At 47.0% G+C, this 14,163-nt stretch overlaps 1 long non-coding RNA gene across 1 annotated transcript; it reads right to left on the bottom strand.

Moving 5' to 3' along the window:
* Positions 1-1,847: 1,847 nt before the first annotated feature.
* On the bottom strand, positions 1,848-6,682 carry LOC131514642 (uncharacterized). Its single transcript, XR_009263189.1, has 2 exons — positions 6,104-6,682; positions 1,848-3,782 (listed from the first exon to the last, which is right to left on the bottom strand). It is a non-coding gene; the product is annotated as an uncharacterized LOC131514642 (long non-coding RNA).
* Between the last annotated feature and the right edge of the window lie 7,481 nt (positions 6,683-14,163).

Below are 14,163 nucleotides of genomic sequence, written 5' to 3'. Positions count from 1 at the left end.
CGGGTCAGGTCATGATCTCACAGTTTGTGAGTTCGACCTCCACGTTGACAGCTCAGAGCCTGGAGCCTGTTTCGGATTCCGTGTCTCCCTCTCTCTCTGCCCCTCCCCCACTTGTGCTCTGTCTCTCTCTGTCTCTCAAAAATAAATAAATGTAAAAAAGTGTGAAAAAAAAAAAGAATCACCTGGTGATCTTCAAAAAATATTACACCTGGTTTCCACCTACAGAGAGCTTCCTTCCACCGGTATGAGGTGGGCTTATTTTAAAGCTTCCCCACATAAGTTTAATGTGGCGCAATTTGGAAACCACTGGCATATCCCTCATCCTGGCATACTGCCTCATCACTGCCTCATCTTCCACTTCTACTGCATTGCTGTGAACACAGGTGAGAGCTTTGGTGACATCACTGCACACCAGGTGTTTTTACCAGTCCACTTACCATCAGCAGTGGGGCACTTTGCCGTCAGACAAGTGGGCAGGCAGTTCAACTCCAAACTCCCACCCTGAGGGTCTGCTTCGTAGGGCCACTCTTGGAACTATCTCTGCCCACATTCCCTAGACAACAGAGGCCGAGCAAAAGCTTATACGCTAAGACCTTATTGCAGAATAGAATTCCAGGGAAGCAGAAGCGAAGATACGAGCCAGTTGGGGAAAGAGAGAGAGCAAATATAAGGAGGTGCATTACCAAGCTGAACGCAGCTCCATGTGAAACTGATTGCTCAGTTCTGCAGGATGTCTCAGAGAGACTCTATGACACTACCCATCCTCTTTCCCGGGGGAATAAGGGAGGAGGAGTTGGTGTCTGACTCTCATCTTCCATTGGCCCCTGTTTGCCAGTGGCCATTTCTGGATTGTGTCTGTTTGGGTATCATGTGGGTCCTAGTATCTTGTGTCTCCGTGGTGAAAAGAAAGCCCCACAGCAGAGGCTGAGCGGCCGGAAATACGCAACATGGCACGTGAGAGGCACTTCATCAGCTGCCTATTGTTGGGGAACCAACCCCCCTAGCACCTGATGACTTAACCATTTCACTTGTTCACAAGCAGTTTGGGCTGGTTCTGTGGAGCCTGTTGGCCTTGCCGGGGCTGATCCACATGGCTGCAGTCATCCGATGGCTTACCTGGGGCTCACCTGGGGCTGGATGGTCCAAGATGGATACACTCACATGCCGGGTGGATGCTGCCTACTGATGGCAGGACCTCTCTCTTCACACGATTCTTCACCCTCGAGGGGGCCCGCTGGGGCTTCCCGACATGGCAGCATCATGTTCCAGTAAGGGCGGGGGACAAAAGGCTGAGGCTCGGAAGTCACATATTGTCATTCCTACGCATTCTGTTGATCAAAGATGTCACAAGGTGGGCCCAGATTCAAGGAAGGGGAAACAGGCCTCTTGATGGGAGGAGGAAGAGAGACACCTCGCAACGGGCACACAGGCAGCAACGTGAGGGACCACTGCCGCTGCCTTTACAAACCCTATAAAGCGAGCGCTGTCGCTTTATGCCTGCAAGCAGGCCTCGGATCCATGGCGACGGTGGAGGCAGCATCAGCCTCCAGGCTCCAAGACAGACAGAACAGCATGAGTTCTAGTTACAGTCACGCTGACCCGACTCCAAGCGGAACGCGTGGATCTGGGTGGCTCGTACCTACGTCCAGGTCAGAATGTACACTATTTTAGAGGCCGATAGGGTAGTATCTAATCAAGTTGAGCGTATGCCTGTACTACAACATCAAAACTCCACTTCTACAAATTCTCACAGATGTTCAAAGGTGAGAACAAACGTATTCATGGTGACATTGAAATTGCAAAACACTGGAACAGTCTCCAAGTCTATCAACAAGGGAATGGATAAATGAACTCTGATATATTCATTTAATGGACTATGATACAGTAACTACAATGATTTAGATGTATCAGTGTGAATACATACCAGAAATTTAATGACAAGTGCAATAAAGAAAGTTGAAGGAGATACACATGTTGATATATTTTGCATTTCTTTTTGGTTTTTTTGTTGTTATTTTTTTAACTTTATTTATTTTGACAGAGAGAGAGAGAGAGAGAGAGAGAGAGAGAGAAAGAACAGGGGAGGGGCAGAGAGAGAAGGGGAAAGAGAGAATCCCAAGCAGGCCCCATGCTCAGTGCGGAGCCTGACATGGGGCTTGAACCCATGAAACGTGAGATCCTGACCCGAGCTGAAATCAAGAGTCAGACAACCAACTGAGTCATCAAGGCGCCCCATAATTTGTATAAGTCTTTTAAAAAACCCACAAAATGATATCTTATTATAATTTAAGTATGCAAACATACATTACAGCAGTATAAAACACAGGGAAAAGAAACTCTCAACTTCAGGAAATTGGTATCTCTAGGGGAGAGGAAAAGGATTAGGGGAGGGTTGTCAAAATTTTACAACATTGTATTTATTAAAACAAAAGTATCTGAAGTAAATACAAAATGCTAACTTTTGTTATATGTGGGCCTTAGGTTCATGGATTTTTGTACTATCATTTTCTAATGTGTCATGAAGAATAAAAACAAGTATTCCTACAAGGCACTAAGAGACCTCAATTCTGATCTGGATTCAGCCTCTAAGCTTGCTCTTGGGTAGAAGAAACAAGTCTGGGAGAGATACACCCCAAAATGCACGGTGCCGACCTGTGGGTGATAAGATTTTAAATTATCTTTATTTGCTTAATTTTTATTGCAGTTTTTAGTGCTGCTTCTATGTTTTGTGATCAGGAAAAAAATAAGATATTTTCAAGAAACCTTGTTCTTTGGAACTTTAAAACCACATTGTGCATCACAAGCAAAAATGAACGGAAATCACCATTTTGTAGATTGAACATTGGCCTTCGTTACCTCACACCAGTCTTCTTCACACAGCATGTACAATTGGACATCAAATCCTGCTGCACACCAGCATGCCTGGGCTCAAGGTGGGGGTGGGGGCAGGGGTATTACGTGACAGACAAGGCTTTCCCTCATTGGAAAGTGGATCCCTCAGCCTATTCCTTTATTAAATAATCCTTGGGGTGTCTGGGTGACTCAGTCAATTAAGCTTTCAACTTCGGTTCAGGTCATGATCTCATGGTTTGTGGGTTCCAGCCCAACTTCGGGCTCTGTGCTGACAGCTCAGAGCCCGGAGCCTGCTTGCCATTCTGTGTCTCCCTCGCTCTCTGCCCCTCCCCTGCTCACTCTCTGTCTCTCTCTCTCTCAAAAATAAATAAGTGTTTAAAAATTTTTTTTAAATACTTCTTGGCAAAAATGGCCTACCTGAAGGGAGGGCCCCCTTCAAGGTATCACCTATTTCTAAACACAAGCAATGACCAAAAGGATACCTGAGTGTACATAGCACTGGGCACATGTGCTGATGTGTTCACCACTCTCGTGGCACAGGACCCTGGGGATTCTTTGGAGCAACCACTCTAGTGTCTCTATCAGGGGGCTCCATCCCCCTCCTACCCACCAGTAAATGATGGCAGCTTGTTTGAATCATCACTAGCAAATGTCACAAGCTGCATGATTGCAAGAGGGATTTGTACGGAGAGCACAGAGGCAGCTCACTATCCCCACCCCTGAGCTCATTCAGCAGATTTCACCACGAGTGAGTCCTGGGGTGCAACTCAAAGCTAGCTTAAGCCAAAAGGGGGGGATCACATTCAGCTTATTTAACTGGAGGACACAGGGGTGGAACCAGGGACTCAGAGTCCATCAGCAGGGCCGTTTCTCAGTTTTCCATCTCGGCTTCTCTCTTTGTGTTGATCTCATTCTTCCTTCAAGAAACTCTGTCCAGCGGGGAGGAGAGAAGAAAGGGAAATGACAGGAGGCAGTTCCAGAATTACCTCCTGCCAGCTCAGCATCCAAGAGGAAGGAAAGGGAGAGTCACTAACACTATCAGCACATTTCATCTCATGAATGACTCCGATGAGACCACCTTGAGCCTCCTGTCCACCATATGTACTGATCATTAAGGCCAGAGAGCAGGCCAAGCTTGGGCCACACGCCCAAGCAGGGCACGAGGCAGCATATACAGACTGGTGGCCTCGTCGAAACTGATGACATAAGCATGGAGGAGCAATTGTCTAACGGAAGAAAGTGTGCTCTCATCTGAGGAAGGGAGGGAGGAAGACTGAGGAAACAAAACTGAGTGACTGCCACCATGCAGGTAGGATACAGAGCTCTTCCTCTGCAACCAAGTCTCTTAAGCAGTACAGAGGCATCTCCCCATGAAGTATGCCCCTCCTGCCCCCCTTTCTAAGTGATGTGTGGGGGAGACCTCAACAGTAAAAGGAGAAAAGTTCTTGTAGCTGTTTGTTGGGCTGGGGGCTCACTTTGAATTAGCCCAAACTCCCCCCTTCTCCCCAGCACAGTTACCATTCCTTCCCCTTGCTTCTCTGTTCTTATCCATCTCCCTTTTTTCTAAAGACAATAACCTTCATGTTTTTAACCTTCCCTAGTGACAAAAAAATTTTTTTAACGTTTATTCATTTTTGAGAGACAGACAGAGTGTGAGTGGGGGAGAGGCAGAGACAGAGAGGGAGACACAGAATCTGAAGCAGGCTCCAGGCTCCGAGCTGTCAGCACAGAGCCCGATGCAGGGCTCTAACTCACGAATTGTGAGATCATGACCTGAGCCGAAGTCGGTTGCCCAACCACTGAGCCACCCAGGTGCCCCAACCTTCCCTAGTGATAAATAAAATGTACTCCTGGCATCTTAAGAGCAAGTCCTTGTATTTTAGGGGCAGAGAACTATGACTGAAAGGAAAATTGCAAGCTAATCTCACTTATGAACCTATACCCCCAAATCCTAAACAAATCACTGTTTGCAGGATGACCTCAAATGCTAGTCAGCACTGTATGAAAACAAAAAGAAATAAAACATATCAGGATCGAAAAGGAAAAACTAGGGGCGCCTGGGTGGCGCAGTCGGTTGAGCGTCCGACTTCAGCCAGGTCACGATCTCGCGGTCCGTGAGTTCGAGCCCCGCGTCAGGCTCTGGGCTGATGGCTCGGAGCCTGGAGCCTGTTTCCGATTCTGTGTCTCCCTCTCTCTCTCTGCCCCTCCCCCGTTCATGCTCTGTCTCTCTCTGTCCCAAAAATAAATAAAAAACGTTGAAAAAAAAAATTTAAAAAAAAAAAAAAAAGAAAAGGAAAAACTAATACTGGCATTATTTGATATGACTATTTTACACAGAAAATCCAAAGCAATTGACAAAGTACAGAATTAATAAGGCTTCAGTCAATTGCTATCAACACACACACACACACACACACACACATTGTTTTTCTATGTACTGGCATGCACTATATGCTAACTAACTTGGATATAAATTTAAAGGTAAAAAAAAAAGAAAAAGTAGATATTTTTAAAGGTACCATCACAAAAGTAATAAAAAGCTGTAACTTATCTAGGAATGAATCTAACATAAGATGTGCAAAGAAACAGATTTTTACAAAGAAACGAATTTTCCTTTACAAAGAAACAAAATTTTTTTTTCTTGAAAGATATAAAGGAGAAATGGAATAAATGGAAAGAAGCACCATGTTCATGGAAGGAAAAACTCTATGCCATAAAGGTGTCGCTTTTCCATAAATTGATATATAACTTAGTAAAATTACAATCAAAATCCCATCAGTGTTTTTTGTGGGATGGTTTCAGGGTAGTTGGTTTCCACCAGGGGATGGGCCCCAGGAAAGGGTCCACAGCACAGTGACCTGTGGCAAAAGCCTCACCTCTCTGCCATCATCCCAGAGTGATGGGATCTGGGCATCAGTCCCATTCACCCCAATGAGGTGTTGAGCAGGAGAATCCTGAGTTGGGCCTATGACTGGATGTATTTCAGCATCAGCTGAGTTCTGTGTTTTTGAAAGAGGAGCAGTGGAGAAAATTGGTTCCTGCTATTTCTACTACTCAGGAACCAAAGCCTTTTCAACCCTGGGAGCTGGCCAGCTAGGACATAATAAATAACCCCACCAGTGGAAAAAACGCCTTCATTTCATTCCATGAGTTTATAAATCAGTATGTTACTCAGTTATCCCCTGACTTCATCTAATATTTTTCTCCATCACTCCACCATTGGGGATAGTGTCCTACAGGAAAAACTTACATTCTGAAATGTGCATTTCATCTTCTTCCAATATGGAAAAGAAGGCTCAGTGAAGAAGGAAGAGTGAGCAGCCGTTGCCAGCTTTCTGCTTGGAAACAAGCCATGGAAAGGCATCCAGGAAGAATCTTGCTGGAAGATGACTCTATCAGGCCAGATCAGGAGTTTATGGCCGGCGGCTCACGCAGGGGACTCCAGTGACCCACATGGAGAAGAGCTGGCCCCTTCCCCTGCTTCGGGCTCTGTTCCTCCAGTCTGGAGGAAGCCCTGTGACACAACTCGGGTGGAAAGATGAACCCCAACCACGGCACCCATGCGTATGTGGTACCTCATGGTTTGCAAATCATTTCATCTCACTTGATCCGCACAACGATCCTGTGACTGTTGCCATTTGAAAAATGGGGAATGTGGCATTTTAGAAATGGGGAAGCAAACCCAGACTCCAAATTCACAGCGAGCAAGAAAACAAGCCAGAACTCATGTCCATGTCCTACTCTCTTCTGTGCCCCCATTCTCTTCTGTACGTCACCGCTTCCTGCGGCCTTACCCCCAACCCCCACCTGAGGGACCTCTTCCAGTCAAGGCCCTTCGCTCTTCTGAGGGCAGATGGAGGCGTGTGGTTAGTCCACAGGCAAGACCGAAAGGCGGGTCTTTTGGTACCTTAATCAATGTGCTGTTCCTAATGAGAAAGGCGCTTCCTCCAAATAAGGAGTTTCAAAGGCGACCGGCAGCACCTTGTGTGCCTGCCGGCGCTTTCCTCCTGGGGCTGCGTGCAGAGCTCACACCTGGCCAGCCCACTGCTGACACCTTGTGGCCGAGGAACAGAGTTCCTGCTCATTTCCTCTTGGAGTCCCACCAAGCGAGGAAGCTGGAAGCTAGGAACCAGCCAGATAGCCTTCTTCTATCCTTCCTGGGCTCCCCTGGCGACTGTCTCCTCTAAAGCCGAAGTGCCAGGCCCACGTGGGGGCTGGTGTAACCCTTAGTGGGTGGCTGCAGAGCTTCCCTGGGGGCCCCGAGGCTGCCCAGCTTGCCACTGTGAAACCACAGAAGCAGTCACAGGGCCCTCTAGGTGGCACCTGCTGTCCAAGGCGGTAACCAGCACGCATGGCACTCACCAAACAACGGGCAGATGAAATAAGGGTTCGCCCATAAAAATAGGCGTGAGCCAGACATCTGACCACCGGCTCTTCTTCCGGGCCCTGTGTCTGCGGCGGCAAACTGACAGCCTCCGAAGGTGGGCAGGGTGCACCCGCGGGCACTAGAGCTTGTGCCAGATGGCCTCTTTGGGCAGCCATTGAGGCAAATGACACTTTAGAGGCAGAAGTCATTGTTCTGGCGTCAGCAAGAAAACACTTCAAATTCTAAGGAGACCCTGCTAGTAACAGGAAGAAAGGTACCATCTATCATCTCATCGTGGACTGCGGGCAGAGGCATCTGGCCCTGGAGAGTCTTGTCACTCCTTGTTTTAAGGTGTGGTATGCAATTATTTTAGCTCACGGTATCTTTAACGTTCCGAATAGTAATCCTCAGCGTGGCTGTGGTTCACTTACTTCACTTCATGAGAATTTAAGATAGTTCTAGTTCAAAGTACCATGCTGTCCCACTGCGCTAAGTAGCTAAGGGTCTTGAATCAGGACTGCATCCCCAGCCCTCTGTTTCTCCACCTGCAAAATGGGAAGTTTGAACAAATCTGTATTTCTTAAAGGGTGGGTTGTGAACATATGTGCGTCACAACTGCCTGATCTTTAATTAAAGACCCAGGTTTCACAATTGCTCAGCTGGGGTCTGAGAATCTGCATTTGAACCCCTTCTTCGGGTCATTCTCAGGCATAGATGTTTGAGAATGACTGAACAAGGTGATCTAGCGTCTAAGATCTATCGAGACACCATTGTGCACTCGGCACGGACCAGAGAAGACGCTCAAAGAGCCCACGGTCTTTTTGGGAACAAGGACGAGTGAACAAAAAGACATAGTGAGTGACAACAAATGCTGTGGCAGAAAGGAGGAGAGAGTGGGAAACTGCCTGGGGACATCATCCCTGAAGGCTCCACGGGGAAAGGGACGCCAGAGTGATCTGGAGAGATGGGTTCACCAGGTGACTGAGGTCAGGAGGGGCTCTGCGGGCATCCCGGGCTGCGTGTGACTTTCCGATGCTGTCCTGGGGCTGGGGCGGTTAGAGGCCTGAAGCCCCGCCCCGACAGTGAGGCCAGCATCTGTAAGAGGAGAGCAGCACACTAAGGATTAGCCTGCCGTTTTCATTTGATCCAAAAATGGATCCAAAGCTCTGGTAATCTCATCCTCTCCTTCCAAAGCAGTAAGAGGTCAGGTCCTCACCGAAGGAGTGCCCACGGGTGGGGCCGGTACTGTCCACAGAGCACATGTGGGCAGGGCTGGGGGTGTCCACAAAAGTGAGCCTGGGATTTTGTGTCAACAAATCACTTTCTGAATAAAGGACATTAAAAAAAAATAGTCCTTGTTTTCCTTCCTATTTCTCTTTCCCCTTTCCCCCCCTTTATCCTTTCAATTTCTTTAATATTTAAATTTCCTTAATATTGAAAACTGTTTACTTCCAGGAGCTTTTAGAAAGATGTACCAAGAAAACACCTTGAGTTACTTACTACATGGGATCTAATCCATGTTCTTAAATCTGCCCTGAATCCCTCAGCCTGAGTTCTGCCCAGACCTTCTTACCCAGATGGCCATTGTCCATGGCCTCCGCCCAGTGGCCTTGGGCAGACATTGAGAAGTGCAGGACCATTCTACCCGTCTTCTGCTGGTATGTGCTGGGGCCTCGTCCTGTCAGCTCACGAGAGCCAATTCTCCATTTTCAGGAATATTTCAGGAATATTTTGTTAAATACAGACATTATTAGATATTAAATTACATGCATTACAATTAAATAAGAAATGCTAAACACAAAATTAAAAGATGCCCCAAACTCATCACTTCCCAATTATTTTACCACATTATACTGTTATCTGTGCTCCTGAGGTTATTCATACCTGTTATATCCAAACAGTGGAAATATTGCATAATGAGGTGGCACTGCCTGGGTCTTGCCAACTCCAAGTTCAATGGTGTCACATTGTTAGCTTGCAATCGATTGTGGTGAAAATATTTACACCACAGAAATCAGCGTATGCTAGAAATCAGGGCTTGGTTTACGATTGTGTTAATTGTCTGGACTTAAGAAAGTGATGGAAAATGTTAATAATGAGAATTTAACTTAAAAACGTGTCATATCTACGGCTGTTACATTGTGGATAGCACAAAAATTTGAGGAAATATTGTTCTAGTATTCGAAAAGTAGAATTTGGTCTAGAAAAGAAGTCACTTATGTCATTGATGAATGAGCAAAGTTCCAACCTGTGTCTCTATGGTCTTACTTTTGTCTCATATGTTACCATACAGGGAAATATCACTGAATAGTCGTTCAGCAATTGAAACCAGGTACAGGTACAAGAATTCAACAAAAATCAACAAAAGCATTCTGTGAGAATCCCTTTTATAACAAAGAATGCATACCTTATTATTATTTGTAAATTGTGTGCTGCTCATCCTTCATATCAGTAAAAATGTATATTAAGTGTGTGTGTGTGTGTGTGTGTGTGCATTTTTTCCTCCAGAGAGCCCTTAGTTAAACATTTACCAGTGCACCATTAATCTTCTCTGAGCTTTGCTTCTGTGGAACACAATTCACACCCATCAAGGCTGCAAAACCAGTAGTTAATTTTGATTGCTGTGGTGGCCGATAGAAGGAGCACTGGATTGAGAGTCCATGAAGACCCAGTTTCTCATCTGGGTACTGGCAGTCACTAGCTACCTGCCAAGACACTCAGCCTTTCTCAGTCTCCCCATGTGCATAAGTGCGTAAGTGGGTGCGTTGAACAACATGAACGGTAAAGTCCGTTCCAGCTCTAAACTGTTATGATCTATGACTCTGTGAGCAAGAGAGGACTCCAAAGTTACAGGAATGCAATCCAGGAAGTTTGGGATGTGCAAACATACCAACCTAAGGACTCCCAACTCCACACTTCAGTGTCAATGTCATTTGTGAAGTCACAGATAGGTTTTAAATGTTCCCATGTCATCAGGTTACTATACTTTCCATGAGAATGACATGAATTTTAGGCAAAGGAGAAGAGAGAGGCCTTACCTGTAAAGAATGTCTTTCGAGGCCCATCTGAGATGACATACTGTAATTCTGTCTATGGGGATGGGAGTGAGAAAGATGCACTAAGTATGCTCCTCAGGCAAGGACACTGCTGTCTATCTTCCATAGCCCCTGTCCCTCTCCTTCTGGACTTGGCTTTCCTGCTCCCAGGGGACGATTCTTGGACCCTGAGGTCTCCCCTGTGGCAGAGGCAGGGCCAGCTGAGGTAGCTCAATACCCAATGAGTGATGGTCCACAAAATCTAATTAACTAGAAAGTACTTTATCGCTCACACAGTGCCTTCGTAGCCTCCCCAGTTTGGGGCAGGAAATGGTTAAGCACCACAGTCCTGATCCAGAACAGCCACAGGCAGGGGAGGGGCGGCCAATTAATAACACTACACAGGAAGTGTGGGCCTCCTTCTTTCTGCCCAATGGGGAAATTCATTTTCAATTCTGACCTCAATGAGGAAGTTCCTCTTCCTGCCAAAAGGAGTGGAGTGCAACCTTCTCTATCCCCACAGCACAGCAGAACCAGAAGATAGAAGGCAGACAGAGAGAAACAGCACTGAGGGCAGAGCAAAACGCGGGGAGGGACAGAGCAGGCAGCTCGACAGAGACAGCCCTTTGCGGTAGTACGATGACACGACTCAACATTCACTCGCTCACTGAAATGGAGGACAAGGCTGGGAAGCGAGAAAACACTAGCTGAGGTGAAACAGTGGGAGACACAGAAAAATGTCAGCAAACCTAGAAGAGCCTGGACAGACCGGACCCCATCACCGACATGCTCCTTAGCAGAGAGTAAATGGAAGACATACCGGAAGGCCACTGGATACTTTTTATCACAGTATACAGTTTAAATTAATATATGACAGGGGCGCCTGGGTGGCTCAGTCAGTTGAGCGTCTGGCACTTGATTTCAGCTCAGGTAATGATCCCACCATTTGTGAAACCAAGCCCCACGCTGGGCTCTGCTTGGTGCAAAGCCTCCTTGGGACTCTCTCTCTCTCTCTCTCTCTCTCTGCCCCTCCTTGTTCACAGTGTCAAAATAAAATAAACATTAAAAAAATACCCCAGTTTTTTCTGGCTGTATAACACCCCAAGTTGAAGAACCTCTCTAGAAACTGTTTCAGATTGACAGGTGGCGTAGGAAGATCCTGACCTCGTGGGTAAAGCCCCACCTCTGATGCCTAGGGTGAGAAGGGTCAGGGGAGTAGACTTTGTGCAATGAGATCCTCAGGGGGTCTGTTTGCGTGCAGGCCTGCGACATGTCTGCACATCCACACACTCTATCAGCCAAGGTCCTGTCAGGAAAATAGAAAGCACCTCAGACATTTACATGCAAGACGATTCAATGAAGGGGACTGGCTGCACTGGGGACCGTGAGCTGAATAGCTGGATGGGGGACAGTGAGGTAACCCTGAGGTTGAAGGAACAAAGGGAGGAAGCTGTTATGGGAGCTGCAATACTAAGGGCTTTCTAGAGGGGACTGGAGTCACAGAAGAAAGAAAGCTGCCCGAGGCAGAGAGAGGGGGAAAGAAATGCCTCCTCCTGAGTTCCCATTGGCTGAATTCAGCCAGGGGTCCCCTGCTAGACAGAGCTGAGCCGGGAAAGGTAAGCTAGCATACCTGCTATCATTGAATCCTGGAAGTAACCCTAAAAGCAGGTATTATAATCCCCATATGACTGAAGGAGAAACCAAGCCTCAGAAACATTAAAAACCAATACAGCCGACAGCACACATCAGTAAACTGTGGAGCTGAGACAGAAGCTTAGATCTTCCATCCGTACATCCACACTCGGTCCATTCTCCTCATTTGGTCCTGCAGTGGTGTGGGAGGCAGGGATGTCTATTGAGCCACATGGCACTTCCAAGCTTCCAACGGTAGTGGTCCTTAACCTCCTGCTCGGTCTTGTGCCGGGAGCCATGGTCAAGGGTGCCACATGGCGCTGTGGCTTGTAGGCCAGAGCCAGCATGGCCAGTCAGGGTGGTGGGCTCATGGAGGGTCTTGCCCAACCTCCCTGAGCCTCCGTGAAAGGCCTCTGTGTGCTCTTCAGAAGGCAGAGCAATGGGCCAATGCACAGTCTGTGCCAGCTAATTATCTAGCCCTCCTTCTGCTCCCTGGAGGACCCAGCCTGCTGGATGGACCGACGTTCTGTGTTTCTAATGTCAGATGGCCTGGTGCCACCTCTCAGCGGGACTGGTGTTTGGTTCATCCTTCAGGTTCCCATTTGGCACACAGACCACAAACATCTGCTGGGGTTCTGTTTGGCCTGTGGCAGACTTCAGAGCCGAGAGGGATGGAGAAAGGTGGGGAAGGAGGTGGGGAACTGGGGGAAGGAAGGAAGCCGAGGGCAGCCTTTCCTGGGGAGTTAATCAGACACTGTGTGGTGGGGGAGGCTTGATCCTGCACCCAGTCCCAAAGAAGGGAAAGGCAAAAGAGACAAAGAATGTTCATGGAATTTCATTGGAAAGCCTGAAGTACCGTCTGTGGATGCTTTTCCTCCATTGCTTTGCTTCCCCCAACTGTTCCTTTTCTCACCAGTTGGCTATTATTTTCTAACGCATTTTGATAATTACTTTATCAATCAAGAAAGATAAACAAAAGCCTAAAAATACATCTGAGTGAATGAATTCCCAGAGCCAACCAATCTTCAGCACTATGATTTTTATGGGTTTTTTGTTGTTGTTGTTGTTTTTGGTTTTTGGCTTTTTTCTACCCAGACGTGCTTGGGAAACAGTTGAAGGGCTTGATTCCTCATTCACTGAGGGCTCAGTAGACTATATTAACCAACCTCTGCTCTCCTGGCACTCATATACAGGGCCAAGAAATTCGACGACTTAAGGAAATGCTATCCAAGCAAAATAAACACCCTAAAAAGATGCGCCCACAGTCTTATCCTTATTAAAATGATTCTTTGCCTTTAATTTGTTATTAAATCAACAGAATATTGGGTCAAGCAGCTCATGAGCCACCTTTTAAAAAAGTAAAACACAGGGAGTTTGTATCATTGCACGGCTATTATTTAGGAAGAAAAGGTGTCCAGAATCTCAGTGAATAGACCTCATATTTCAGAGGCCAAAATGCTGTCTAGATATGCCCTGTGAGTGACTGGACATAAGTCCCACCCACTAGCTCCCTCTGTCTCTCACAGAGCAGCCCAGCCGGGCTTGGCTTATTAAGAGCCCTGGGGAGAGGCCAGCACTGCATTAGGGAAGAGGCATTAGCCTCAACTTTTGCCTCAGTCCTAAATCCATGACTTTGGAATGAAAAAGTCAATGGGGGTGAAGCACCCCAGTGACCAACTGGAAAGGCACGCTCCCCCTCCCCACCCCGCCCCATCACTTCCCAAATTAACAGTGTCCCCTACCAAAAGGGGGTCTGGGTTCTCTTTCCTGTCAAAATCAGCACAGGACTAACATATTCAGTGACTATTCCCAACAATCCATTGCAGGTACTACAGGGATATCAGACCTGAAGGAAATCATCCAATTTATAGCTGCTCACGTAAAAGCCATCAGGAGAATCGTGAAATGATTCTCCATATGGTGCCCTGACGTTTCCAAAAACTATACGAGAAAGAGGCTTGGAAGGAATTCTTTCCTTTTCAGAGACAAGGAGGGTAGAAACCAAGCATCTGTGGCAACCTGGAAAAGACACTCCTCCCCAACACCCACCCCCTGCATCCCTGGGGTGGCCTGGAGGATCCGTCTGCGCTGTGGCCCAGGCACACGGGGTCACCGACACTGGCTTGTTAGGCTTTTCCATTGACCAAGCTTATGTTTTCTAGTATAAATGAACTCTACGGTTACATTGTGTGGAAGCTTAGAGACATGGTTTGCCAAATGGAAAAACATTTGGAGGTTGGGAAAATATCTTGCACATAAATTACTGAAGGCATAGAG

The sequence above is a fragment of the Neofelis nebulosa genome, chromosome 6 (genome assembly GCF_028018385.1).
Source record: "Neofelis nebulosa isolate mNeoNeb1 chromosome 6, mNeoNeb1.pri, whole genome shotgun sequence".
Lineage (NCBI taxonomy): Eukaryota > Metazoa > Chordata > Mammalia > Carnivora > Felidae > Neofelis > Neofelis nebulosa.
Note: the sequence above shows the minus strand (reverse complement) of the source record. Positions and strands in the feature narration are given on the sequence as shown.